Source organism: Rousettus aegyptiacus, unplaced genomic scaffold (assembly GCF_014176215.1).
Source record: "Rousettus aegyptiacus isolate mRouAeg1 unplaced genomic scaffold, mRouAeg1.p scaffold_m13_p_3, whole genome shotgun sequence".
Taxonomy (NCBI): Eukaryota; Metazoa; Chordata; class Mammalia; order Chiroptera; family Pteropodidae; genus Rousettus; species Rousettus aegyptiacus.
The window spans coordinates 126,374,696-126,400,515 of record NW_023416306.1 but is presented as its reverse complement, the minus strand read 5'-3'; the positions used below and the strand labels follow the sequence as shown (position 1 = coordinate 126,400,515).

Here is a 25,820-nt window from a genome sequence, read left to right as displayed (position 1 = left end):
AATTACCCACAATGTCACAGAAGAAGGGTCTTCTGGGTAGGTGGCTTACATAAGAACAATGTGGCTTTTTAGGTAAATGTTTTACCAATAAAATTTGTCTGGTGGATAAGCTGTACTCTGTCCTACACATAGTTTCAGAGCTTTCAAATTCGTTTTCATTTAGACCTAGGTCATGCTGTCCCAAAACTATCAGAACAAACAATTGCAATTAGAAAAAAGATATGTACTGATTGAGACAAGTAAACCATAAGGCCAGACCTTAATACTCTTCCTTTACCCAGAGGTGAAAGAATGGGAATGTAGGTAGTCCTGAGAATGTCTGGTGTGGTGAGAACCAAGTATAAACAGGATCCTATCTCTCATTTACAGAAGAGAGCTCACAGATTTTTTTCAGAAGCAATGAAATGCTTTTTTTCCTAATCAGCATTAAGGAAAAGAAGTAGGTAGAAAGATAAGGATGGAAAACACAGAAGGACAAAAAAAAAGAAAATGTAAAACACACATACATGAAGAGAAACATGGGAAACTGCCTTCCTAGACAACTACATTTGAATTTTATTATTCCATAAGAGCAGTCAGGAATACATTGGCTTTTTACATAGTCATACTACCTTGAGGGTACAAATTAGACCTTTTTGTTGTTTTTTAACTTGAACCACTGTTAGACCAAGTCACCCTATCCTGTATTTATACAAATTATTTTACTAAACCTAAATATAGGATTTCATTTCCTTAAAAAATTATTTTATTAATCACTTATTTAAATAAAAAAATTCAATAGTTGGCATACAATATCATTAATTTCAGGTATTAAATATAGTGATTAGACATTTATGTAATTTACAAAGTGATTACCCCAATAAGTCTAGTACCCATCCGACACCATTATTACAATATTATTATAATGTATTTTATAATATTATAATATAGAAATATATTTCCTCTGTGCTGTACTTTACATCTCTATTTTTAAAAATTATTTTAAATTTCATCTTTGATTCATCATATTAACCTAGTCAATTTGAGTTTATTTTATATATGTGAAAGCTCCAGACAAGAGATGTAGGAAGAACATGACTAGAAATTGCTAACACTTATTCCACTTTAAGACTTGAGGACACATACATCACCCAAGGAAGTGGAAGAGAGTTGAAACTACAGGAATCCTCTTGGAGGGTCATTTAAGTGGGTGGAATGTGCCACACCCGATTTTGGGAACCCTGGTTTTAAGTGTTCAGACTTTAAAGAGGGTAAAACTTAAGTCCAATTTTAGTAACTCCTTGAAGATCAAGCGAATTATAGGACTCACACATCCATTTCTGAGTAATCAGATTTATCAAATGAAACCAAATGACCTTTTCCAGGATCAAAGCTTCAGTTTTCAATGGGACTTTAGAGGCTACCTAGTCCAATTCCCACCCAAAGCAGTACTAGTAGGACACAGTTTCGCAAAAAAAAAAAAAAAAGTCCACTGATAACTGCTTTCTACTTTGTATCGCTCACATTTTAAGAATAATACTAAACAAACAAACAAACAAACCCAAAGGGCCAGGCTGGCGAGGGATCTGGAAACCAGATCAGCTAATAGAACTGGATAAGTGTGCCTAGAGAAGAGAGCATCTGGGAGAAGTGTGGTCTCTGCACTTTTTACAGAGCTACTATGCCAAGGAGGAATCAGACTACACTGTTTGGTCCTAGTGAAGAGACTTAGAAACAAAGGATAAAATTACAGAGACACATTATTTTAGCTTGTTATAAGGAAAAACTTGCAGAAAAAAGAATTTCTAAAAGTAAAATAAAAACTTAGCAAAAAGTTATATAACATCTTAGTGGTTCTTAGTAAAGAGATTTATAAAACAATTAGCTCTTTTTTGCAATTTATTAATGCAGTGGAAGACAACAGATATTTTTAGCAGCCAAATTATTATTTAGGGAATCACTGTGAGTTCCTGTTTATTGGATATTAGGGTACTATAAAGTTTTTTGCCCACTTTTTTTCCCTATTAGATTGTCTGTCATTGTTGATTTGTAGGAGTTCTTCACATATTTTTCATGTAAAACCTTTTATATCTATGTCATATTTTTTGTAGGTTGCCTTATCACTCTCTTAATGGTGTCTTTTAATAAAAAGAAATTTTTCATTTTAACACAGCCAATTTGTCCATTTTTTCTTTGTGATTAACATTTTTTGGTACACTATTTAAGAAATCTCTGCCTAATCTGTGACCTAAGGATGTTGCTGTCTTCGAAGCCTTAAGAACTGGACCTCTGAAGGCAGGGCATCTCCTCCCATGCGCTCACACCTGGGGCCTGGAGCACCCGGGGTATGTGCCGTGGCTCCACTGAGGCACAAACCCATGACCTTCTGCGTATAAAACAGACGTGCTAACCACTACTCTATGGAACCACCCCAGCTTTTCTTCTTTTTTTGTGGGTGAATACTACCAAAGGTTACCTACAATTTGAATCTCGCTAACCACTTGGAGAAACATAAGGTACTATCTTACAAAGTGTGCAAATCTGGAATGCTGATGGGTATATCACAGCAGAGACTTTGGAATTCTGATTACTGGATTCAACTCTTGGCTCTTAATTCTCTCTAAGTGAACTAGGCGAGTTGCAAGGCACTTAACATCTGTGGGCCCACTCACTCTTTTAGGAAAATCAACTTAGTAACATGCACCCCACACAGGCCTGCACAGTTTAATTAATGCTTATGAAGTACTTCTTGTCTTAAAGAACCAAGGCGAATACTAACTATGAGATTTATACACATCATTTTTGTCGCAATCTGCTCAAATTTACAGAAAACCTAAAAAGAATCTCAAACTAACAGTTTTTTTTTTTTAAGGAAAGAAAAGAGTTTTAACATAAATGCCTGCCTATTTTCTTCACAACAATTTGTTTAAGTATTATTGGCTAACGTTTGTGCCAAGCACACTGCTGGCTACATTGAAGATATTTAAATATCTAGTGCCAATAAGCACAGCTGCTAGACTCTCTATGCCCTCCTCTTGTTCACTCCATGCCAAATTACTCACACAGCTATGAAAGATGAGGCTGCAGCATAGGAAAATGCCAAGTGTGAGTGAGATTAGCAATAAACCAGAGGATCCCTATAGAGGTCAGTGATTAGCAAGTTCCCAGTTGTAATCACTTTTCTAATCTAGCCTTTATCTCTTCACTTATTCCATCTTAACTCTGCATCAACTTCCTTTGACAGGCATCAGAACCATAAGCAGCTTCCCAATCAATAATTCCTGCAGAACTGCTAAAGTACCAATAAAGTATCTCATTATTCTTAATAAGAGCACGAAGTCAGACCTGGGCAATTTGAAGAAGCTTTAGAAATGACTTCTTGAGACTAAATCTGAGATGAAGTGGTCCAGAATGCAAACATTCACCAATCCAGCTATCCTTTCCCATGCTCTCCACCCCTCCACCTAAAATCAGATTCACACATTAAATATTAACAAGTAGAGGAGGATGAGAAGGCTTATAGAAAACAGTTTACCTTTTAGCCATTGGAATGCTCAGAGAGGACAATTAAAATGCAGAATTCAATATGACAGGGTGAGGTGGCTGTGTAGTTAGAAATCAAGAATGAATGAACAGAAAAGAATAAGATAAATACATTTTGGTCAATTTTAGCCACTTATCAAAAACTTTATAGGCCATTGTATGGTTCAATTGTGCTGCATACATAATACTTAACAAGATATTTATTACAGGTAACTCAAAATCTAAACTCCACTTCTCTGAGACAGTTTACTTCATAATTGTATTTTCTAAATAGTCCCCGAAATCGTATTTCTATATTGCATTGTTGCTTTTCTTTAGGTTCAAAATTTAAGTGTATTTTCTCACTTAATGTCTACATTTTCCCAACCATGTTATTCAGAATTTAGAAAGAAAACATTTCATTTTTATAGCAATCTGACAGATCATAGAATGAACGAGGAGTCATATCACCTTTGGCTACATTTCAGGAGAAAACATGGTTAAATGTATATTCTCTAAAAATAATCAAGTAACCTTTGTATCACAATAGTTATTTCATTCTTAAAAAAGAATGAAATAATTCAATTGATGTTTTATGACTTTCTAGGGATTAAATAATTTAACCTAATCCTTTAACACCTTAATTTTATCTACTCCCCTACCCCAAAATGAAGAAAAAGAAAAAAATCTGGTAAAAATCACATCACCAAATAATTTGACTGGGAGAAGAGAGGGGGACATATCAAATTATCTTGGTAATTACACACTTAAATAATCTTCTCCTTCTGACATACAATTTCAACCAAATTCTTGTATGAATGCTTCTCTCAAAAATATTTGTATCATACAATGATAAACAGAACATTAAGCTCATTATTAACTCCAATCACTTTCTCACATCTTTCTATATTTTAGCTGTTTAATTTAAACCATGACCTTACCAGGAAGGTCGGTATCTGAATCTGTTTTTTATGGCACCCAAGGACCAAAAGGCAGATGCCACTTATTCAAAGTACACTGATCTGGAATTCTAGACTTGTTTTGTTTGTATGCCAGGGACAGATTCTACTCCAAGGCTCTATCTATGGCACACAGCCACATGTAAGCAGAGAGACAGTTTAACAGAACTGCGCTATAAAATAGCAGACAATAAATGATTGTTAATTAGCTATTTTCCCTTGACAGCAAGAACTAGCATATAAGGAAAGAAACTAGTCAATGGAACTGCAACCACTCAGAACTATCTGGTCAAAAATGGGGAATGGAATGAAACAATCATGGAAAAAGTCAGGAGGGCCTATTTCTGTCTCTGTTGTGAACTAGTTGTGTGACGTGAAGAAGTCATTAAACATCCCCAGGCCTCAATTTCTTTACCTGGAAATGGGTTAAGCAAGTTTGAATTAGATGATATCTTTGTTTTAATATCTCATGAAACTGACAGTCTCATCTGTTTTTGCTATTCATCAGGCACCCCTTCCTAAAGAATGTAAATTTGGACATTACCAACAGTAGAAAGAAGACAGCTGCTAAAAAATGTAGGGACTTTTAGAATAATGACAATGTGCAGTTACAAAAATTAAGTGTATAAGCAGCTCATCATACATTTCTTTAATGCACCTTGAGATATTTAACCACCAATATAATATGTTGAATATAGCAAGTTGAAATCAATATGCTCAGAATTAAAGACTTCATTCTACTCAGATTAAGAAAAACTCTAAATGTTAATAAAATTTCTCACTGGGGCTCAATGACTTCTATCTATATAATGAGAAAAGGCAGCACACTTTGTACACCATAGAAAATACATAAATACAAAGCGACTGAATGGAGACTATTTTATTGAAACACATGGAGAAAGACAAGAAGAGTCTTAAATCCTCTTTTGTGGTCCACTAAGATTTAAGTAAGGTTCTTGCTACATGACAAGTACTGTGAGTAAAACATGAGGCATTCAGTTTTCATTGAGTGGCCTCCAGTATTGCAATTTACTGCCATCCTACCTCTGCAGTTTAAAATCAGATAAAAGCTGGCCTCAAGTTCTCAACGAGTTATAATCCAAAGTTCATTTGTGGGTCAGGAATAACTTAAAAATAAGTTCTTTATACACCAACTTATTATAAATAGCTATACAAATCAATTTAAGTCACAATGTTTCTGTGTTGAAGGGAAAAAGAAAGTAAAGGAAGGGTAAAAACACACAATAAAATTAGGGAGGAGACATGGTAAAGAAGTTTGAACAGAGACTCTGGATGTACACTAACTAGGTTTAAATTTCCACTCTACTTCTTACTAACATTACCTAACTTCTCTGTCTCTTAGTTGCCTCAACTGTGAAATGAAATAACAGTTTCACCTCATGGGTTTTTGTGAGAGTAAAATGTATTGACAAAGTGCTTATAACAGTGAAAAACACAAGAAAGGGCTAACTAAATGTTATTGTTTTTAAAATGAAATATATCAACTACAAAATCCATGTATGTATACCTTGAATATCAATTCTTGAAGAAAAAAACCTTTAATTTGAGGGGTAAAAAAGGCAGATTCCAGGGAAATAAATGAAAGGAAACTTTTGGATACTTTTGAAGTTTTTAATATTCTTTATGCCTTTCATTTCATTAAATTTCATTAAAAGCTAATGGCTTCACTCTTCCCTTAGCATAAATGAATGGATATATCTCTAGCACTATAAATACTTAGTCACAATTAATTTTCTGTTCACAACTAAAATAAAGAGAAAGAAAGACCAAAGGACACATGGGAAATCTGGAAAAGGAGGTAAGGGATATGAAGAGAAATGACAGCATTATAAAGGAACAATTTAAAGTGAATTTTAACAGAGTTATAGAATCTGTAATACAGAGGAAATAAAGTAGATAAGCTGGGGTGTCATCCTTAACTTGCTTATTCCCTTTTTCACTAGGGCTGGGTAAAGGGTTACAGAATGACCTTGCATCTGACTGTTCTAAACCACTGGCTTAAGATAGTCTGGTTGTTGTCTGAGGTTCATGGGGAATGCAGAGGCAGATCGTTTTTATTAGGTAAAAAGGAGGTGTTAGTGTTACACTGCTAGGAAGTGTTTGTTACAGTGTTAGCAGTATATAAGATGTTTCCAACTAGGGAAGAAATCCTTAAAAGTATATATAAAACCACTTGAAAAACAGAATGAAAAAGTCAAAAAATTCTCTTTTAAGCTCTTGTTTCTGTGTGCTTCATTTTGACTATTTACATTTAATGTGATTTAGAACTATCACTTTGTGAGATGTTTTCCATTTGTCTCACCTGCTTTTTTTGTTTTTTTTTTTTTTGTTTTGTTTTGTTCCAGCCTGCTTTTGGATTGAGTATTCTGATTAGTCTGTACCATTGGCTTTTATTTTTTAATGTTTGCTCTCGATTTACAATATAGTATACCTTTAATTAACAGGGCCCACCTTCAAGTCCCTTGTCCCTTTCCTGTCCCTTGTCCCTCCATTCCCTTTAAGAGCATAAGAACCTTACAAGAGTTTACTTCCAAAATCCTCCCTTGCATCCTTTGGTTTATTGTTATCATATATTTGACTTTTGTATATTATATACCACACATACAGTGTTACTATTTTTGCTTAGACATTTAGTTATTTTATACTGTAATTTAAAATGAGGAATCGTGTATCTTTTAAATTTACTTTCAGTTTTAGAATTTCTGGAGCTCTCATTGCTTTGTATAGATCAGAGGTTGGCATATTATGACCCATAAACCAAAGGTGGCCTACTTCCTGTTTTTATAAATAAAGTTTTACTGGAATACAGTCACATCCATTTGTTTATGTAGTTTATGGTTACTTTCGTGCTTCAATGACAGTTAATAGCTGTGACAGAGAATGTCTAATGCACAAAGCCTAAAATATTAGAGATCTGGCCGTTCGTGGAGAAAAATCTGCTGAGTCCTGGTGTAGATTCAAGTTTCTGTCTGGAGTCACATTCCCTTTGTCTGAAGAACTTTAACAATTGCAGTAGCACAAGTCTGCTGGGAATGGATTAACTCAGCTTTCCATGTATCTGGAAAAGTCTTTACTTTGCCCTCATTTTAAAAAAAGTATTTTCAATGGATATATAATTCTGGGTTGACAATTTTTTTTTTAATTTTAATACTTTAGAGATGTACTCCATCATCGTCTTGCTTACAAAGTTTTTAATGAGAAGTCTGCTGAAGTTTATTTTTATTTTCTTATACATACAAGTTTTTCTGCATTCAAAATTTTCTCTCTATTGATGGTTTTCAGCAATTTGAACATACTATAGCCTAGTTGTGTACGTTGCTTTTAAAACTTTGGATCTATAACATTTTCTCTCTCTCTCTCCAATTGAGACTTCAGTCACACATAACAGACTGTGACATTGCCCCATAGTTGTTTGTTATCACTCATTTTCCTCTTTGTGTTTCAGCTGGATTTCTACTGACCTATATTCAAAATTACTGATTTCTTCATCAGTGTTGTCTAATGATGATCCTAAGAGAATTCTTCATCTCTGATATCATGCGTTGTATTTTTAGCATTTTAATTTGACTCTTAATACTTCCGTCTATTTGCTAAAAATGTCCTATTGATGCATGTTGTTCACATTTTCCACTAGATTCTTTAATACCTTAGAGTTACTTTAAAATTCATGTCTGATAGCTCCAACATGAATCACCTTTGAGTCTTGTCCAGATTATTTTTCCTCTTGACAATTTTTTTTCTTACGTATGTGTGTCATAATTTTGACTGAACAAATGACATCATGTATAGAAGAGGTAAACAGTATTTAGGCCTGGACATGAGCATTCCTCTCCTGTATAAGACCTTTACTGTGGGAAATTTAATCACGTCAAGAGTTTAGCTGGATGGGATTATTGTTATTGTTGTAGTTACCAATCAGCTGACCAGAGACTTCAACTCCATGTCTTGAGTGGCTGCTTTTGCCTAGTGCTTACCATATTACCGGTGTGCTAAAGGACTTTTTCCAGAGTTAGTTTTTCATCCCGTTTTGAGTAGATCCTATGACCCTGTGTCCCTTAGTGGGTCTCTCGCCATGGTTTTGCCACTCCCCTAGTGGTAGACTGTTACTGCTTTCCTGTCCCTCGTCCCTCCCTTCCCTTTAAGAGCAAAACTCTGCTTTATAGCTAGAGTTGACCTTTGGTCAAAGTTTTCACTCCTCCCTGACAGGCAGAAGACCTGTACTTAGTATCAGCATAGGATCTTAGGTCTAAGACCAGTTTCTTGTCTTCCAGTTTGCTGCCCCTCCTAAATTAGCTTAAGTCTTTCAGTACCTAGGGTTCAGGGAAGCTGGCAGGATTTTCTGTCTTTCCCACAGTGACAGCTATCAGCACCTGCACGCCTGCAATATCAACAGGAATTCCTTTCAGTCTCCCGCCCTACCCCCTATTCTTTCTTGGAGATTTGAGGGAAAAAACTTGAGAGTGAGTGTGAAATCCCCTTTTGAACTCTTCTTTTTTTAGATGCCCTCGGCTATTTCAAACTGCTATGTTGCTGGCCCATAACAGGCCTTCTGTTAAACTTTAAAATTTTAGCTGATTCCTCTTATCTGCTTGCGTTGTCACTGGTATGACATCTTATTCTTCCATGCTCTGTCATAGGTAAGACAGTTCATGTGTCCCATTTCTCCTTGGAGTTCAGGTCCCATGACTGCCTTGTGATTTCAGCTCTGTGATTGGTTCAAAAAAGAATTTTGTAGTTTTTGAGGCTTTATTTTTCTCATTGTTAAGAGTAGAAATGGCATTCTTTGTAGCTCTCTATGTCTTAAGAAGAAGCTAGATGTCCTCTGATCTTCATTTTGGATAGTTTGTTTCCACGTCTGCAAATTCACTGATCTCTTCTTCTGCAGTAAAAAATCTGCTATTAATCTCATCTAGTGCATTTCTCATTTCAGTTATTCTATTTTTCATTTCTGGAGATTTTTTCTTCATATATTTCATTTCTTTTTGCACCATATTTGTGTTTTCTTCTATAGTTTTGTGAACTATGGAGCATATTTATAACATCTATTTTAATACCTTGTTTGCTAATTCTATCATCCCTGTGATTTCCTGCTTTATTGTTTCTGCTAATGAATTTTACTCGTGGTTACAGAGATAGTTTCCTGCTTCTTTTGATGCTTAGTACTTTTTGATTTGATGCCAGATATTATGTAGTTCACAGTGTTGAGTGCTAGATTTTGTTGTATTCCTTTAAAGAATGTTGGGTTTTGTCCTGGTAAGCAGTTGAGTTACTGAGCATCATTTGGATCCCTTTCAAGAGTTGCCTTTTAAGCTTTGTTAAGGCAGGTCCAGAACAGCCTTCAGCCCCAGGCTAATTTCGACTTATCAAAACAATACCCTTCTGAGGACTCTACACAATGCCAATTATAAGCATACTTTGGAGATACTGTAGGTTCCATTCTAGACCATGACAATAAAGTGAATATTGCAATAAAGTGAGTCGTGTGAAATTTTTATGTCCTAGTGCATATAAAAGTTATGTTTCAACTATACTGTAGTCTCTTAAGTGTGCAAAGGCATATGTCCAAAAAACAATGTACCTCAATTTAAAAATATTTTATTGCTAAAAAATGCTAACCATCATCTGAGCCTTTAGTGAGTTGTAATCTTTTTGCTGGTGAAGGGTCTTGTCTTATGTTGATGGCTGCTGACTGGTCAGGGTGGTAGTTGCTGAAGACAGGGGTGCTGTGGCAATTTCTTATAAGAAGACAACAATGAAGTTTGCCACACTGATTGGCTTTTCCTTTCACAAGCAATTTCTCTGTAGCATGTGATATACTTGATAGCATTTTACCCTTTCAAAATTGGAGTCAATCCTCTCAAACCCTGCTACTGCTTTATCAACTTTATGTAGTTTTCCTTTGTTGTCATTTCAACAATCTTCACATCTTCTCAGTAGAGTCCATGTACTCTGTTCATCCATAAGAAGCAACTCCTCATTTATTAAAGTTTTATTATGAGATTGCAAAACTTCAATCATATCTTCAGGCTCCACATCTAATTCTAGTTCTCTTGCTATTTCCACCATATCTGCAGTTACTTCCAGCATTGAAGTCTTGAACCCCTTAAAGTCATCCATGAGGAATGGAAACAACTTCTTCCAAACTCCTATTAATGCTGTTATCTGGACTTCTTCCAATGAATCATTAATGTTTAACTAATCTGGAATGGTGAATCCTTTTACCTAGATCCCTCACAGGAACACCTATCTATGGCAGCTATATAGCCTTATTTCTGAAATAGTAAGACTTCAAAGTCAAAAATACTCCCTGATCCATGGGCTGCAGAATGGATGTGCTAGCAGGCATGAAAACAACATCCATCTCCATCAGAACTCTTAGATGACCAGATGCATTGTCAATGAGCAGTAACATTTTGAAAAAAATCTTTTTTTCCTGAGCTGCAGATCTCAGCAGTGAGCTCAAAATAACCATGTTATAAAGAGATGTGCTGTCATCTAGGCTTTGTTGTTCCACTTAGAAAGCAAAGGCAGAGTAGATTTAGCATACTTCTTAAATGCTCTAGCATTTTCTGAGTGATAAATGAGCATTGGCTTTAACTGAAAGTCACCACCTGCGTTAGCTCCTAACAAGAGAGTCAGCCTGTCCTTTAAAGCTTTGAAGCCAGGCATTGACTTCTCTATAGCTATTAAAGTACTGGATGGTATCTTCTTCAAATACAAGGCTGTTTCATCTCAAATGAAAATCTTTTGTTTAATGTAGCTGCCTTAATTCATTTAGCTAGATCACCTGAATAACTTGCTGCAGCTTCTGCATCAGCACTTGCTGCTTCATTTTGCACTTTGATGTTATGGAGACTGCTTCTTTACTTAAACTGCATGAATCAAGCTGTTAGCTTCAAATTTTTCTCTAGCTTCCTCACCTCATTCAGCCTTCACAGAACTGAGGAGAGTTAGGGCCCTGCTATGGATTAGGCATTCACTTACGAAAATGTTGTAATTGGTTTTATCTTCTAGCCAGACCACTAAAACTTTATCTGTATCAACAATAAGGCTGTTTCACTTTCTTATCATTTGTGTGTTCACTGGATTAGCCCTTTTAAATTCCTTCAAGAACTTTTCCTTTGCATTTACAACTTGACTATTTGATGTAAGAGATTTAGCTTTTGGCCTATCTTGGCTCTTAACAAGCCTTCTACTCTAGTACTCTTCCAGCTTTCAATTTAAAGTAAGAGATACCTGACTATTCCTTTTACTTGAACGCTTAGAGGCAATTGTAGGGTTATTAATTGGCCTAATTTCAAAATTTTTGTGTTTCAGGAAATAGGAAGGTCCAAGAAGAGGGAGACAGGGAGCAGTCAGATCACAATATTTATTAATTAAGTTCACTGTCTTATATGGGCAGTTTGTGGCACCTCAAAACAATTAAAATCATAACATCAAAGACAGGCCACCATAACAAATATAACACAATAATCCTGAAAAAGTTTGAAATATTGTGATTACCAACATGCGACACAAAGACATAAAGTGAGCAAATGCTGTTGGAAAAATGGGGCCAGTAGACCTGATCCAGTCAGAGTTGCCACAAACCTTCAATTTACTTAAAAAAAAATGTGCAAAGCACAATAAAACAAAATGCAATAAAAGGAGATATACCTGTATTATTAGATCTTTCTACTTTGGCTGTCTGGAAGAACTATTCCCAATTTTGTGTGAGTTTCAGGAATTGTTCCGCCTATTCCTTTCAAGTGTTTTTACTGGTCTCAAGTTAAGTTTTCTCTTATGTATGCACATATCAGTAGTCAGCCAAAGAGTTGAAGGAACCCCTCTGCAGATCTCGAGTTCTTCCTCTCTGCTCCCTCTCTTTTGCCCTGCAAATTCAACCCTCCCTGGCTTCCCTGAATTCTGTTCTTTGTCACAACTCAGTAAGACTGTTAGATGATGTTTGATTTCCTCTTCCCATTGCTGTGGCTTGGAATCTTCCTCCAGGCAGTCAGTCAGAGAATTGTGGAACTCATCTTATTTATTTCCCTTCACCCATGCACCATTTATTGTCCAATGTTTGAAAACTAACGGTTTAATTGAGACTACTATAAAACTTGCTAAGCTTTTTACACTTCTTGGAAATCCTTCCACCAGCCCCTCTTTACCCAAAATTTAAAAAAAAAAAATAATAATTCTCCTGGTCTTTCTCCAGCAACCCCATTTTATAGATCAGAAAGCTAGAACACAGCAAAATTTGACTCCTATAAATAATCAGATTTTATGACAAAAAAAAAAAAAAAACTGTTCAGAGGATTGAGAAGATAACATACAACAGATTCCAAATTTGTTACCATCTTTACATTTTGCAATACCCTAAATTAAAAACATCCTGCTTGGCTAGATATTACCACAACAGAAATTGAATCTGATAAACTCTTGGAAAATTTAAAAACTTTGTTAAACTACTTTTGTTTTTATGACACTGTAACGAGGTTCTCTTATTTCTAACCTCAGACATTTTCTTTCTAAAATACTTTGAATTCCACTAGGTCTGGTAACATATTTGAATTTGGAACAAACTGCTCTAAGAATATGATCTCCTGCACTCACTACACACATCCTTATTTTTAAAAGGTTATAAAGCTGGCAATTTTCCAGCTCTTATTCATAATTTCAGTTATGGAATACAATGTCCGGTTTGTATTTTCTGTACTGTTTTCCTTCAGGATGTTGCCTAGTTCTCTAAATTGAACCTTAAGTATTTTTTTGTTAAGATTTTCAATTCCTAGTTATGTTTAATATAATTTGATATATTACACACATGTATATGCTCTAGATGTCATATAGCATGAAAATATTTGTGAAAATTGTTGTTAAACTTTTTTTCTTATGTCATTGCTTAAGATTATATTTCTGACAATGTTAGCTAGTTACATTTATTTTTGACACATTTTTCCTGAATTGTTTCTTGCCTACATCAGACTATATTCAGTAATTTCATTAAAATATTTTGGGGAAAAAATAAACAGTAAAACTCACACTTTAAATTTGTATTTTGAAACAATTCTATTCTTCCACTGAGAGAATGCTATATCCTGGAAACCTAAACTTTGACTTCGGCCTCTAATCCTGGACCTGTCTCACGTTAAGAAAACTGGGCTTGCTCTAATCATAGTACTTAAATGCTCATTTGAACACTGTTTTTTTCTCAACTTTGTTCATAAACTTGTATTTTGTTTCTAAAACATTCCAAGCTCAATTCCACTGAAGGCTGCTGGACTTGTTGGCCTCTCTGCAAGACATGTTCTTCTGTCAGAACATTCAGGTCTTCACTCAAATGCCACTTCCTCAGATGAGCCTTCTATGACTGACTATCCTATCTAAAATAGTCCACTCTAACTATTCTTTTTCTATCATATTTTATGAAGTCATAAATATTGCCTTGCTTCCTCTGCAGAGGTAATATAATATAGCTTGTTAACCTTTGGTAAAACTTCATAACTCACATTTTTTCCCTTTTTGTAATATAAAGAAAGCGCTTTAATTTGTATTGCCACTTTATTTACATTTTCCTATCATTTCCTATTAATTATATTTTACTGTATCACATTTGCTCTCATCGAAACCAAAATCCCTTTGCATTTTCTGTTCTTGTAATGTCTTCTATTCACGACTTTATAAAACACATAAGAATTTACTTGCATCTTTATGATTTACTAAATTTTATATTTTGTTTTTTTTCCAGACCATATAAAAATCTTATTTCGTGTTTCAGTAACTGTTTCTTTAAGGTGCTTCCCCCATACCCAATATAAAATGCTTTAAAATATTCTGAATGGAAATTATAGCAGATAAGTAACATGAATTAAAAAAAAAAATATTCAGGGATCCCAAGCAATTGTTTAATAGTACATAAGTTCAGAGTTATCAAAAGAGATCTTAAGCTCAAGGAAGAAGTAAAAAGACAGCTCCTAAAGGGTAGGTAACTATCGTATTGTTGTTAAACAAATACCATGCTCATTGGAATTCAACTTTCTAGCAGCAATAATAAGTTTAATAACAGAATATACAGACATATTCTTAGTATTGAGAACAGAAGTGATCCAGAAATGACTGTATTTATTCTATACTTACTTCCTTAACTTTTTTGGATTATATTCAGCCTATATCTATTTTAGGAACTGCTTTGGAAGGTCCTTATGTTTTATGCAAGGAACTGCTATTTTCCCAGAAGAACAGAATATCCATTCTCTGACTCCAAGTTTCCATGACAATAAAAACAAAACATTCATCAGCACCAACTTGGTATTTGATGGCAAATGCAGCTGCAGCTTATAACAGTTCGATCTTTATCCCAACTCTTTCCTGCAGAACAGAGGCACTATATTTCTCCAAAGAAACTGAACTGTTTTTACAGTGATTTCCCCACCCCCACCCAAAGACCTAAACACTAACAACTAAATGTGCTATACTATTCTCCAATCATTAAATCACCCACTCTTCCAAGACTTATGCCAAATACAATGAAAAGTTCCTGAATTTTGCTAAGAGCACATCTGATTTGTGAATTCTGAAAGATCGGTTGGTTTAAGTATTACATACAGCTCTAGAGAAACATACAGTGTTTAAGTTTTCATGATAACCAAAGAGAAGACAGAATTTTGGAAGCGATGTTCAAATTCACACTAAACAAAAAAGCTATTAAATTCAATCAAATTATGGTAAGACAGTGCCCCCTTGTGTCTTGGTATTTTTACTTTGACTAAATCCAATATTAATTTCCTCACAGTTCTATGGTACAGATTTGGATAATTTTATATCACAGAAATAAACAGGACTTGATAAACAGGACTAGCAGATCTCCTAAGACAAAAAAAATCTTAATTTATTACATATAAATACACTGGCTATTCAATATTAGTGATTTTAACATGTATAATCTGCAATATGAAGAAAATGTAATGAATTTGGATAGATTCAGTAGTTATTTTTATTTTAAATTTCGTATTTAATTTGCTATTAGTAAGAGAGGATGACGGTTTTAAAAATGAAAAGAAATAACTCAGCACCATCAATTAATTACATTTTTTCTGGTAGCGATTCTATGTACTAGTATTGGCTTCCTTCATTATCACCTAGGGAACTAGTGAGGTCCATGCTTTCCTAGATAGAAAACAATTTGTACTAAATGGAGGAAATTAACATGAAATTTTAAAAGGTATTTGCAGTGACAATATGAGAAATTCTCTAAGTTACATAAACTTTTAGAAATAAAACATACAGAAAAACATCGTCCACATTTTAACCCCTCTCAAAATGTTACCACTTATACTAGAGGCCTGGACATGGACACTGTAAAAAATCAGAATCTCTGGCCCCATCTCAAAAGATCTGAATTAGAACTTGCATTTTGGCGAGATCCCCAGAAGATTCTTATTGTCTTTAAAGCTTATGAAACTCTCTGCTGTCCTATCCCCAACTATCAAAGGGGTGGAGGATGAGACCTGATTGACTATTTAGGCATGGGAGTAGCTTTAGAGACCAAGTAGAGTCAAAGAAAGAAAATCAGAAACAGCTTTAGAAGGTAACCTTGAGTATATAACTCAAACTAGGTTTGCCTGCTTACTTAAGTGACTCCTACTGCAACTCTGTTTTCCCACTCTCTGAAATCACTATTTTAAAGCAAGCAACAAACAAAACTCTGACCATTAAGAGCTTAATTCGAATGATCAAGAAGTAAACTTTTCAAAAGGTAAATAATTACGTAAAAACTGTAAGTCTGCCACTCATTATCAATGATGTCTAGTACTTATATTTTTTATACATCACAACCCACATTTACTGTTATCTCAAATACTCGATACTCACCCTGTCCTGAAAAGCAACTGTTATTACTCCCATTTTATAAATGAAGTGGCTGAGAATCACTGAGATCAACTAAATTACCCCAGGTCAAACAACTAGTGAAGGTTGAACAGACTGCTAAGATACAGGTCCTGATTCCAAATCTTAAGTTCTTTGCACTATACCACACTATCACTACTCATTAATGTGAATGAGTTTAATTAGATTGCTCTTTCCTAATAGTAGCTGAATTAGTATACTGAAGTCTGGTAAATCACTGGAGAAAAATGAGAAAACTCTGGACAGAGCACTCTGGCTAAGAACCTTATAGCTGAAGACTAAAGCAGCATAATAGTACTTAGCATATGGAAACTTGGAGTGAGGGACTCTAGAAGGAGAAAGGGGGGTTGCAGGCATGAAGGTGGGAAGATCCCAAAGGTAAATTATACTGAAGAAATAGGTATATATTTATGCCTATCCCTGTGAGGCACAAAAGAACTCTTTCTTCTAGGTACACCATTTGCTCTTTGTCCTTGTACCACAATAATCCTCTTTCTAGATGCAAGTCCAGCTATATTATTTGTCATTTCCTTGTAGACCAGTTTGAATACCTACTCCTATTACTTCTAATACTGTATTTATGGGGGAAAATGTACATGTTCCAACTGGCAAACAAGAAAACACAACATGTTCATGTGTCAAGAAAGAATCATTTATCCTCCTAGCCAATCAGGAAATACCTAGCAGGTACAGTTACACAACTGAGGAGGCAGACAATCAAAATAGAAGACATGATGAATTTACAATCAAACAGGTTTGGATTCTAATACTTGCTTTGCCACTTAGTGCAGGATAGGATGTCTGATCAAGTAAATCAATCTCTGATTTTTAGTTTTCATATTTTTAAATGCTAAGGAGACAAGAATGATTTATTTTTGGCAATAGTATAAAAATGTCATTTTCTTTTAGCTCATCTGTATTTTGATTTTTTTATAATAACTGTGTGTTATGTCTGATTTAGGGAAAAGACATTTTTAAAGGTACATAACAATTTTTATAAACTAAAACCTTTACAAGAATTCATGTACATAAAATATTTAATATGTGCATGAAGAAATTAGGTTATTTACCTAATCATCATTACACAACAGTTATAGTGAACACAAATATAGGATAGCGAAGCATTAAAAATATAAAAAATCTCAGTAATTTATGTAGTTACTAGTGCTACTTGTTTACAGAATAAATATTTATATAAAAGCTGTAATGTTTCATCAAATTACAGTCATCCCTCAGTATCCAAAAGGGAGATTGTTTCCACTCCCCATCTCGTCACAGTGGATGCCACAATCTGAGGATGCTCAAGTCCCTTATAAAATGGTGTAGTATTTGCATTTAATCTCCACACATCCTCTATATACTTTAAAATAATCTCTAGATTATTTATAATATCTAATACAATGTAAATGCTATGTAAATAGTTATAATACTGTATTGTTTAGAAAGCAAAAAACTTTGTACAAATTCAGTACAGATACAACCATTGTAGGTCTAACTACAAAGTACACATCAGCAACGACATAACATTTTTTTCCAAATATTTTTGATATGAGGTGGATTGAATCTATGGAAGCAGAACCCATGGAAATGAAAGACTAATTATTTTCAAACACGTTCAGAAATATCAACTATTCTGGTTCAGAATTTGAGCCTATTTGCACCAACTATCATCTATTTCTCTTTCTGTCACTTCCAGTTTAACACTGAAGAAATTTCAAGATAACCTTAGGATGTGACATCTCATATCCATCGCTTTCTTTCCACCATCAACTACCACCATCTCAATTCAAGTTGCTATATAGATGAACACCTAAGCAATTACCTCTTAACTGGTATCCTCACCTGTCTCTCTTTGCTCCCACCTATCACTGATGATAAACTCATTCTGAGAGCACTTTCATCACTACATTCTATTGTTCAAAACTGATGAAAGTTTCCCAATGCATGGCATACAAAAATCATTTTTTAATTCTGACATATCAAGCTCTCCACATTCAGGTTCTAATCTAACCCTTTTTGTTGTTGTTTATTTAATTTCAAAAAACTCCAAAGTTTATGAAAAAGTTATAACTACAGTAAAAGGAATTTTTTCCCCCTTGAACCATTTCTGTGAATAAATTGCAGACATGAAGCTCCACCCCCCCCAATATTTTAGTATGTCCTACTGCATTCTGTGCAAGAAACTACTGTGCAATACAACTACCATAATCATCAAATTAACATTTATACACTACTACCTTCTAATCTTAAGATCCCATTTGAGTTCTCCTAAACATCTCAAAGATGCCTTTGCAAAAGAACCAAGTTCAGAATCATAATTTCCTTTGGTTTCTTTTCCTAACTTTCTTTACTTGTCCCTCAATCTGAATTTGCTTTGTCTGATGTTTCCTAAACATTACATTCAGTCCATGCATCTTCAGTAGGAATATCACGGAAGTAAGCTGTGTTCTTCCCAATACATCCTATTAGGTGACACATAAACTGAATTATCTCATTATTGATAATGTTCACTTTGATCCCTTCATAAATGTGTCTGCCAAGGCTTCTCAACTGAAATGTTACTTTTCCCATTGTAATTAATAATTTTTTTATGGGAAGGTACTTTAAGACTACATAAAAATCTTGTTCTTTACAAAATCTTAAATCTATATCAGTATAGACTCACAGTTTCCTATTTTATTCAATGGGTTATGATCCATTATTATCAATATTTATTTTGCTGTTCAAATTGTCACAGATTTGGCCAAAGGGAGCTTCTTCAAGCTGTTTTGTGTGATGTTCTTTCATGTCCTCATCATTCTTTGAGTATGTCCTTACTTTCCAGCATAATATGATGTTCCAGACTTATCTTGTTCCTTTCCCCTGCCCTAGTCCTAGAATCAGTCATTTTTCCGAGGAGCCCTGGTTTCTTTTAGTGGAGAATGGTATTTAGAAACTAAATTCTGGACATGAGTTATGGTCAGTGGTACTAAAGTTTTGCTATTCCCTGTCTCTTAATGGACAGGTTAAAGGAATATATGTATACACATACATACACATATATACACAAAACACATTTATAGCTCAATTTCTCTTACTATATTTATTAGAAATTATGAGTTCACACATATATCTTCAAGTCCCATCTAATACTATAGGATTCATTCTAGTTTTCTTCCTTTATCTGTAACTTTATTCTCCACCAGTGAGAAATCTCCTTACCCATAAATGTATTTACTTAGTTAATCAATTCCCCTCCCATCTATAACCCACTTGCAATTGCTGCCATCGCAGCATCCTCTACCCTTCAGTGTGAATGCCATCTAGCACAGAAGCTCTTCTTTCCCCGACTCCTGTTTGCTGTGACCATTGGCTTCCAAAGAGGCTGCTGCACAAAACCAAGTGGGACCATGCCTGTGTCTTCTCTCCTTCGAGCTTTTAAACACCCAAACTATCCCTCTGGTTTGTGCTTCTTCCCTTTATGATTTTCAATCAAGAGTTCCTAAATCTTTTTCCAACCTTTCCACAACATATCAATTCTCCTATTCCTACCTACCCACTGCACCCTTCTGCAAGTCAGAGATGTGCCTATGTTGACTAATTTCTGATATCTGATTGCAGAATTACAGGGCCATATGATATAAAAGGAAAGTAAAGGTGACTCTTCTCTGAGCTGTAAATACTTCAAATGTTTCTAAAAAAAATTTACTAAATAAATGGAGAGTCTCTAAGAACAAAGAGTGGGAAACTGTGAGCAAACGCCTGCTTTTACTACTTCAGGTGGAGAATTTAACTTTTATCTATATCTGGAGATAATGCAACAACTTCTGAATCCACAGTAAGAAAATCACAGTGATTATGACAATAAATAAATTGAAAGTCATAGGTTTTGAGAGGAGAAATATTTCTGGAGAAGAAAAGGTGAGAGTTTGCTTTAAATATCTTATAAGATGCCATACTTCGGTGTAATCTCAAGTGCATGTAAGCAAAATAGGAAAATTCTTCCCTAGGCCATGGACTGGGGACCAGTCCATGGCCTGTTAGGAACCAGGCTGCACAGCAGGAGGTGAGCGAGCGGTGGGCAAGCCAGCGAAGCTTCATCTTATTTGCAGCCACTCCCCACTGCTAGCATCATCACCTCAGCCCTCAGATCATCAGGCATTAAATTCTCATAGGAGTCACTGGTTCTTGGTGCCAAAAAGGCTGGGGACCGCTGTTCTAGGGAGACATTTTGGTTTTTTAAAGCATATCATAAAGTTGATCTCTCTAATAGAATATCCAAAGATTATACAACTACCTTAGGGTACTACATTATTGAAGATATTCAAAGAATAGGTTGGACAACATCTTGATGGAGATGTAAAGGCAGGCAAGACAAAAAGGACAGTACTGGACTTGGAGTCAGAAGTCACAATATAGTGGTTAAAAGCACAGGTTGTGGTATCTCACTGGGTTTGCAATGTATATTGTCAATCCTGGGCAAATTAATTACCTCAGTTTCCTCATGTGTAAAGTAAAAACAATTTTACCTATTGTATAGGATTGTTGTGTGAACTTAATGCACTAATATATACAAAAGGCTTAGAAACTAAATTCTGGACACTAATTTTTAACAGTGTCACAAATACTTAATAAATGCTTTCTATTGTAATTACATAGTACTTTGTAAGCAACAAACTCTTAAGATATGGAAGGTTTTATTAATTATTAGGCATTAACTCTATAAATTTAGGGGTTTTATCAATCTTGTTCCTTGTCCCCAGCCCTTAGCGCAACATTTATAAATATTTGTTAAGTAAAAGGAGATTAAAATACTAATGGGTTGTTAGATTATGAACCTTTTAAAGTCCTTTCTAATGCTGATAATCTATGACCCAGCTATGTGGTATTAGTGAAAGAATACCTTCATTTTAATGTCAGTAATCATTGGCAATCTTCTTTTTTGTCCATTTAGAATGATCAATCAATGAGATGGATACTTTTTTATGGGCCTAACATATTTACCTACAATCTAGTTGATGAAACAAGACAATCACATGGCATAATATATTTAATGCTAGAAAGTAAGTTCCATGAAGGTGGGACTAAAGAGAGTTGTTCATTGCTATTTTTCTCAGCACCTAACACTGCTGACTGAATTAAATTCAAAAAAGGAGTTGGAAAAGAGAGAGCTAGGTAGATCAGGACTATTACATGTTTCATAGAACAGGTGGATAAAAGTTGAGAAACATAAGAAAGGAGAGGGGATGAAAGGAGAAAATAGTATTGCATGAGTAAGAAAGAAAGCTCAAAGCAATTACAAAAGAAGAAATGAGCAGAGTGTGTGAGTGGACTTGCCTATCTAAAACAAAGAGCTAGGACTGAGTGAACGGTAGTGGAATATATATTCAACATATACCTAGTTAGGACTCAATGCATATGTCAGATACTAGGTTCTCCCCAATATCTGGGTTGGAGAAAAAATATAAACAATTTTAAGTGTCTTAGATATTATCAACAACAAAATGTACATCGAAGAATCATCGAAGCAACTCATAACTTTTGACCAAGAAACTTCTTAATTATTAAATTAAAAATTTCTCCTTATAAGGAAATAACTGAGTTAGGACAAAACTTTACACATAAAGGACACTCAATACAGAACTGTTTATAAACAATTTAAATTGCCAGTAACAGGTGAGGAATGAAGAAAATTATACTACCATAACCTAGAGTCCTTCAAAATCATATTTATGGTAAGTACTTATTATATAATATTAAGTGAGCCAAATACAAGATTGAATATGTCCTCATCTGTGAAAAAATCACCATCTAATTATGAAGCTAGAAAACTTTAAGAGATGGGGGAGTCAGCACAAAAATGTAAAGGAATACACACAATTGTCCTTAAAATATTTGTTTTACTTAATACTATACATTTATTATTTTTCTTGATTGACTACATTTATAATTCACCATTTGTGTTTTTCAGATGGTGAACAAAAGGTGTGATTTAAACAAGAAAGGTAATCTAAAACCCAATCGAATGGTCTTAACCACTAAAGGTAGGCCTGGTCTCTATTCTTCAAAAGAATGGTGACTGAATGTATACTAATATGTTTCGATGAAGTGTTTGTATGTTTTAAATTGTGGTAAAATGCACACCACATAATATTTATTATCTTAACCCTTTTAAGTGTGTAATTCAGTAGTGTTAAGTATATTTACATTGTTGTACAACCAATCTTCAGAATTCTTCGTCTTGCAAAACTAAAATTCTATAACCATTAAATAATTTCCCATTCACCCCTCACTTCCAAGCCCCTAGCAACCACCATTCTATTTTCTGTCTTTATGAATTTTACTACTCAAGGTACTTCGTATAAGTGGAATTATACAGTATTTGTCTTCATTGTGACAGGCTTATTTCACTTAGCATAATGTTCTCAAAATTCATCTATGTTGTAGCATATGTCAGAATTTTCTTTCTTTTTAAGGTTTTAAAATATTCATTGTATGTTTATCCAAACATTTTGTTTATCCATTTTCCATCAATGAGCACGTGGATTGCCGCCTTTGTTGTTGTTGTTGTTGTTGTTTGAAGGACTTTATTTAGTAAGATACTGATTTATTATCTTTATATCTTCTCTGGTGCATAAAGGATTTGGCCATTTTTGACTACTGTGAACAATACTGCTATGACCACTGAGTGTACAAAAATCTCGAGACTCTGCTTTTAATCGTGGGGGGTATATACCTGGAAGTGACACTGCTGGATCATAAGGTAATTTTGTTTTTAATTTTTTGAGAAATAAACTGTTTTTAATTAAATGACTACCCCTCACATTCCTGTAAGAAAGAGAACTTCTACTATACCCTAAATGTTAAAACTGATTGGATGATGAAATTATGAGCGAATCAAGTTTACTGTCTCCCTTTTGGTTTACTTTACTGTCTACATTTTCTATAGCGAGATTATGGTAAAAAATGAAAACATATATAATTTCTTTTGCTGCTATTACTTTTTCTTGTGAGTGTATTACAACAAAGACTTGAATATTCCTGGCCTCTAGATATTAGGGCCACTACTATGGTCTCCCCAAAATTCCTATGTCAAAACTTAACCCCCAAAGTGATGGTATTAGGAGGTGGGACCTTTAAGAGATGACAAGGTCATGAGGGCAGAGTCCTCATGAATGGGATTAATGTCCTTATAAAGAAGACCAACATAGCTCCCTAGCTCCCTTGCACCATGTTGACACAATGAGAAATCTGCAACCCAGAAGAGATCCCTGACTCAACCAAGCTGGTACCCTAATTTCCCAGCTTCTGGTACTGTGAGGAATAAATGTTTGTTGTTTATAAGCAACTAAGTCTGTGGTATTTTGTTACAGCAGCTCAAATGCACTAGGACTGCAAGTACACTTTCCTCTATGCGTATAGTCCAAAGCTATAAAACATTTTTGGGGTTTTAATTCAAAGATTTAAACATAAGAGATTTCTTAGTGATTGCAAATAAAGACGATGGCTAGATACATGAAGAGTTCTTTAATGGTTTAACTATGATACAGGAGCAAAGCTCTGTGTGATGAGTGATAGTACTAATTTTTACAGGGAAAAGCATTAAGATTCACTACAGTATGCCTAGTCCAGGGAATCTATCTTCTGCTCCCGATTATCAAAATCACTGCTAATACCCTTAAACAATATGGAAGTAGTTGCAATCTAGTTATATTTAGCAAGATTTCCAAAAATATCCATACTATAGGACATCAGACACTTGCTTTTCAAATTTAGGGTATGTAGTTAACATCCACAAAATAAGTTATTAAATAAAGATAATCGTTCTTTGTAGTACAAGTTAATTAAAAATTTTAAGAGCACAGCAAAGTAAATATTAAAGAGAATACTAGAGCAAGAGAAAAGATATTGGAGGAAAGGGGCACCTCAAGAGAGAGGGGAAAGGAGGAAATAGAAAGACAGATTGAAATGGATAGAAAAGACTAATTTTCATGTATTTCTGGCAGTCTAAACACGATCTTAGCTAAAGGACCTCTCAAAGTCCTTTCAGAAACTGGAATTTGAACTTAAATTCTGAATTGAAATGACCTCAATTACTGGTTAATATAATTGTATATTCACTTACGTGCTTTAAACTTCACAGTATCAGAAATATTAGTTATAATACTCTAAATCTAAAATTTTGATCATTTAATAATAGCAGAAGTCTTAGTAATCTAATGCATCAAATGATAGCATGCATCTGAAAGAGAGACTATTTCAATGGCTTATAACTTGTTCACACATCATAATATTTGGTCATTTTGCTTTTTATCTTTTAATCCCAATAAGATGGTTAGGGCTTTTCTAATGCCTTTTTTTGCCTATTCTTTTCCCAGTCTAATGAATTCCTTTAATAACAAGTCATTTCTAAAATAAACAGCTGCCTTTTTCTTAGAATTAACTGCAAGAATGGCTTATAAGGTGACACACCTGACTAACCCCTGCAAAACTTTACTATTCGGTATGGTTTGGAAACTGGTTAATTGTGCGGTACTTGTTGTCTGGGGTAGTAGCTGCAGTTGTCTGAACTTCCACTGGAGGCGGCGACTCTCCAAGCAATCCCCTGGACTTACCAATGATTTCTGTAAGCCAGTAATGGTTAACAAACACAGTAAGAGAAAGAGGCTTTAAGTTAAGGTACATGCCAAGCTTAGGGAAAAACTTCCAAAACCTGGCTTAAGCAATGAGAACCAGTTCCAAACAGTGTTAAAGGAAAAAGCATGAAAAACAGAAATCCTAATAGTGCTAAAATGTTATTTTAGACATGAGATCAAAGTCCAATCTCATGAAAATTTTGGCCACTCAGTGATGCTAACAAGTAAAAAGAAAACAAAAAAATCGGAACTCTTTTTCCTTTACCTCTGTTCTCTTTGATAAAGTGCTAGCAAGGAGAAAACTGGCATAATAATAGAAGAATAGGCTGCTGAAGAGAGGAAAAAGTAGAATTAGTGGTAATATTCTTTAAATCAAATCTTCTTTATGATAAACACTACCAACACGAGAGAAAAGCACAGTTCTTTTGAACTGTAACTTCTGCCAATATAAAAACAAACAAAATTTTCTAAAATTATTGTACCCTACAATTCAAACAAATTTAGATAGTAGTTGCAGTGCTGCTGTATTATAGAAGCAATACCATCATCACTGAATATCAGTGGTTAGAATGTATGAATTCTGCAACTGTTTCAATGCTCCCAATTAACCAAAAACATATTTTTAGAAATAGTAATTTTAGACAGCACGATCTAAATTTGAAACAATTAAAAATCTTTGGCTATTATCGAGTTGTTCAAAATAATGATAAAAGCCCATCAAAGTGTCCAACTTTTATCAAAGTGGAAAAAAACTTTCATTATTCATTCCACATTCTATGCAAATGATAATATTTAAATAGCAGAAATATGTTTCATTTATAAGCATATTCTAAAG

At 34.5% G+C, this 25,820-nt stretch overlaps 1 protein-coding gene across 6 annotated transcripts in view; it reads right to left on the bottom strand.

The window, feature by feature from the left end:
- TCF12 (transcription factor 12) overlaps positions 1-25,820 on the bottom strand; it is a 286,947-nt gene that overhangs the window by 99,427 nt on the left and 161,700 nt on the right. The window lies entirely within an intron of this gene.